Source organism: Arachis ipaensis, chromosome B1, assembly GCF_059453495.1.
Source record: "Arachis ipaensis isolate K30076 ecotype BB chromosome B1, ASM5945349v1, whole genome shotgun sequence".
In the NCBI taxonomy this organism is placed as follows: Eukaryota; Viridiplantae; Streptophyta; class Magnoliopsida; order Fabales; family Fabaceae; genus Arachis; species Arachis ipaensis.
The window spans coordinates 27219636-27224928 of NC_142436.1; the positions used below are offsets into that span (position 1 = coordinate 27219636).

Sequence of the window (5293 nt, forward strand, 5' to 3'; positions counted from 1 at the left end):
ATTTACGTCCTCCCCTTCCTCTTTGGATTTGGCCATGATGGTTATATCAATGGCCTTGCACTCTCCTTTTGGATTTTCTTCTGTATTGCTTGGGAGAGTACTAGGAGGGATTTCAGTGATCCTTTTACTCAGCTGGCCCACTTGTGCTTCCAAATTTCTAATGGAGGACCTTGTTTCATTCATGAAACTTACAGTGGCCTTAGATAGATCAGAGACTAAGTTTGTTAAATTAGAGATATTTTGTTCAGAGTTCTCTGTCTGTTGCTGAGTGGATGATGGAAAAGGTTTACTATTGTTAAACCTATTTCTTCCACCATTATTAAAGCCTTGTTGAGGCTTTTGTTGATCCTTCCATGAGAGATTTGGGTGATTTCTCCATGAGGGGTTATAGGTGTTTCCATAAGGTTCACCCATGTAATTCACCTCTGCTATTGCAGGGTTTTCAGGATCATAAGCTTCTTCTTCAGAAGATGCCTCTTGAGTACTGTTGGATGCAGCTTGCATTCCGTTCAGACTCTGAGAAATCATATTGACTTGCTGAGTCAATATTTTATTCTGAGCCAATATGGCATTCAGAGTATCAATTTCAAGAACTCCTTTCTTCTGAGGCGTCCCATTGCTCACAGGATTCCTCTCAGAAATGTACATGAACTGGTTATTAGCAACCATGTCAATGAGTTCTTGAGCTTCTGCAGGTCTTTTCTTTAAGTGAATGGATCCACCTGCAGAGGTATCCAATGACATCTTAGCTAATTCAGACAAACCATCATAGAATATATCCAGGATGGTCCATTCTGAAAGCATGTCAGAAGGACACTTTTTGGTCAGTTCTTTGTATCTCTCCCAAGCTTCATAGAGGGATTCACCTTCTTTCTGTCTAAAGGTCTGAACATCCACTCTAAGCTTACTCAGCTTTTGAGGAGGAAAGAACTTGGCTAAGAAAGCCTTGACCAGCTTATCCCAAGAGTTCATGCTATCCTTAGGTTGGGAGTCCAACCATATTCTAGCTCTGTCTCTTACAGCAAAAGGGAAAAGCATGAGCCTGTAGACTTCAGGATCTACTCCATTAGTCTTAACAGTATCACAGATCTGTAAGAATTCAGTTAAGAACTGAAAAGGATCTTCAGATGGAAGTCCATGAAACTTGCAGTTCTGCTGCATCAGAGAAACTAATTGAGGTTTCAGCTCAAAATTGTTTGCTCCAATGGTAGGGATTGAGATGCTTCTTCCATGTAAATTGGAATTAGGTGCAGTAAAGTCACCAAGCATCTTCCTTGCATTATTATTATTTTCGGCTGCCATCTCCTCTTCCTGTTCAAAAATTTCTAAAAGGTGCTTGCTGGATTGTTGTAATTTAGCTTCTCTTAGTTTCCTCTTCAGAATCCTTTCAGGTTCTGGATCTGCTTCAACAAGAATGTTCTTGTCTTTGCTCCTGCTCATATGAAAAAGAGGGACAGAAAAATAATAATAATAGAGGTCCTTTTTACCACAGTATAGAGGTCCCTGTGTGAGTAGAAGAAAAGAAGAAGAGAAAATTCGAACACAGATGGAAGAGGGGGTTCGAATTTGGGTGAGATAAAGTGTTAGTAGATGAATAAATAAATAGAAGGAGATAAGAGAGAGAGAGAGAATTTTCGAAAATAATTTTTGAAAAAGAGTTAGTGATTTTTGAAAATAGTTTTTGAAAAAGGTTAGTAGTTTTTCGAAAATTAAAATAAAAAATTAAAATAATTAGTTAATTAAAAAGAAATTTTGAGAAAGAGGGAAGATATTTTCAAAAATTAGAGAGAGAGGGAGTTAGTTAGGTAGTTTTGAAAAAGATAAGAAACAAACAAAAAGTTAGTTAGTTAGTTGAAACAAATTTGAAAATCGATTTTGAAAAGATAAGATAAGAAGTTAGAAAGGATATTTTAAAATCAAATTTTGAAAAAGATAAGATAAAGAGATATTTTTGAAAAGATATGATTGAAATTAGTTTTGAAAAAGATTTGATTTTTAAAATCACAATTAATGACTTGATTCACAAGAAATCACAAGATATGATTCTAGAACTCAAAGTTTGAATCTTTCTTAACAAGCAAGTAACAAACTTGAAATTTTTGAATCAAAACATTAATTGATGATGTTATTTTCGAAAATTAGGAGATAAAGATAAGAAAAAGATTTTTGAAAAATATTTTTATAATTTTCGAAAATAACTAAGAAAAATGAAAAAGATTTGATTTTTGAAAAAGATTTTGAAAAGATAAGATTTTTTTTAAATTGAAAATTTGATTTGACTCATAAAAACAACTAGATTTTAAAAAGTTTTGAAAAAGTCAACTCAAATTTTCGAAATTTATGAGAGAAAAAAGGAAAAGATATTTTTTTGATTTTTGAATTTTTAATGATGAGAGAGAAAAACATGAAAAATGATGCAATGCATGAAAATTTTGGATCAAAGTATGTGATGAATGCAAGAACACTATGAATGTCAAGATGAACACCAAGAACACTTTGAAGATCATGATGAACATCAAGAACATATTTTTGAAAATTTTTATATGCAAAGAAAACATGCAAGACACCAAACTTAGAAATCTTTCATGTTTAGACACTATGAATGCAAAAATGCACATGAAAAACAAGAAAAGATGCAAAACAAGAAAACATCAAGATCAAACAAGAAGACTTACCAAGAACAACTTGAAGATCATGAAGAACACCATGAATGCATGAATTTTTCGAAAAATGCAAGATGAACATGCAATTGACACCAAACTTTAAATCTGACTCAAGACTCAAACAAGAAATACAATATATTTTTTTGATTTTTATGATTTTATGATTTTTTTGTATTTTCTTTTAATTTTTTCGAAAATCATTTTGAAAAAGAAAAATAAGGATTCCAAAATTTTTAATATGAATTCCAGAAATCTTATGCTCTTTAGTCTAAAGCTCCAATCAAAGGGTCAGGCATGGCTTAATAGCCAGCCAAGCTTTAGTATGTAACTCAGACATGACACGCCTGACATTCCCTATCCAAAAGAATTAGACATGGCTTTACAGCCAGCCAGGCTTCAACATGCTTCATGAAACACTAGAATTCATTCTTAAAAATTCTGAAGAAAAATATATTTTTGAAAACATTTTTATTTTAAAATTTTTTTCGAAAACAAAGGAGGAATTTTTGAAAGATTTTTTTTAAAAAAATTTTTGAAAATAAAACAAAAATAAAATTACCTAATCTGAGCAACAAGATGAACCGTCAGTTGTCCAAACTCGAACAATCCTCGGCAACGGCGCCAAAAACTTGGTGCACGAAATTGTGATCTCAGGCAACGGCGTCAGAAACTCTGTACGCACGTCTTAATAAATAGTTTTTCATTCACAACTTCGATACAACTAACCAGCAAGTGCACTGGGTCGTCCAAGTAATAAACCTTACGTGAGTAAGGGTCGATCCCACGGAGATTGTTGGTATGAAGCAAGCTATGGTCACCTTGTAAATCTCAGTCAGGCGGATATAAAATAGTTATGGAGTTTTCGAACATAAAAAATAAGTAAACTTAAAATAGGGATAGAAACACTTATGTAATTCGTTGGTGAGAATTTCAGATAAGCGTATAGAGATGCTTTCGTTCCTCTGAACCTCTGCTTTCCTGCTGTCTTCATCCAATCAGTCTTACTCCTTTCCATGGCTGGCTTTATGTAAGGACATCACCGTTGTCAATGGCTACTTTTAATCCTCTCTGGAAAATGGTCCGATGCACTGTCACTGCATGGCTAATCGTCTGGAGGCATCACCCTTGCCAATGGCTGCATCCTATCCTCTCTGTGAAAATGGTCCGATGCGTTGTCACTGCATGGCTAATCATCTGGAGGGTCTCGATCATACTGGAATAGGATTTACTATCCTTTTGCGTCTGTCACTACGCCCAGCACTCGCGAGTTTGAAGCTCGTCACAGTCATTCAATCCTTGAGTCCTACTTGGAATACCACAGACAAGGTTTAGACTTTCCGGACTCTCATGAATGCCGCGATCAATCTAGCTTATACCATGAAGATTCTGATTAAGAGATCCAAGAGATACTCATTCAATCTAAGGTGGAACGGAAGTGGTTGTCAGGCATGCGTTCGTGGGGGAATGATGATGATTGTCACGTTCATCACATTCAGGTTGAAGTGCGAATGAATATCTTAGAAGCGGAATAAGTTGAATTGAATAGAAAAATAGTAGTACTTTGCATTAATCTTTGAGGAACAGCAGAGCTCCACACCTTAATCTATGGAGTGTAGAAACTCTACCGTTAAAAATACATAAGTGAAAGGTCCAGGCATGGCCGAATGACCAGCCCCCAAAACGAGATCACAGGATCAAAAATACAATCCAGGATGTCAAATACAATAGTAAAAAATTCTATTTATAATAAACTAGCTACTAGGGTTTACAGAAGTAAGTAATTGATGCATAAATCCACTTCCGGGGCACACTTGGTGTGTGCTTGGGCTGAGCTTGAATGTTACACGTACAGAGGCTCTTTCTGGAGTTGAACGCCAGATTGTAACGTATTTCTGGCGTTCAACTCTGGTTTGTGACGTGTTTCTGGCGTTTAACTCCAGACAGCAGCGTAGAACTGGCGTTCAACGCCCTTTTATGTCATCTAAACTTGGCCAAAGTATGGACTATTATATATTGCTGGAAAACCCTGGATGTCTACTTTCCAACGCAATTGAAAGCGCGCCATTTTGAGTTCTGTAGCTCCAAAAAATCCGCTTTGTGTGCAGGGAGGTCAGAATCCAACAGCATCAGCAGTCCTTCTTCAACCTCTGAATCTGATTTTTGCTCAAGTCCCTCAATTTCAGTCAGAAAATACTTGAAATCACAGAAAAACACACAAACTCATAGTAAATTCCAGAAATGTGAATTTAACATAAAAACTAATGAAAACATCCCTAAAAGTGACTAGATTCTACTAAAAACATACTAAAAACAATGCCAAAAGGCGTATAAATTATCCGCTCATCAGTGATGCATTCAATGTACAAGTAAATTTCATGGGACATTCTTCAAGGATGAAAAACGATTTCTTTTCAAAAACTTATAATCCTGGCTGGAAGAACCATCCCAACTTTGGCTGAAGTAACCAAGAACAAAGAAATTTCAACAATCTATATCAGCAAGCCAATCAGCAGAAAAACCTCTTGAGCTAACGGTTAACTCATTCATACAATAAATTGAGGCTTTCATATAAAAAGTAAGGACAACTTCCAAAAATTAAGAAGCTTCTATAAAAAACTTAAAGATATAAA

General features: G+C 35.4%; 1 non-coding gene across 1 annotated transcript; it reads left to right on the top strand.

Annotated features, from left to right (window-relative positions):
- The first annotated feature begins 798 nt into the window (after window positions 1–798).
- LOC148576036 (small nucleolar RNA R71) lies at window positions 799–906 on the top strand. Its single transcript, XR_015904536.1, has one exon. It is a non-coding gene; the product is annotated as a small nucleolar RNA R71 (small nucleolar RNA).
- The last annotated feature ends 4387 nt before the right edge of the window (window positions 907–5293 follow it).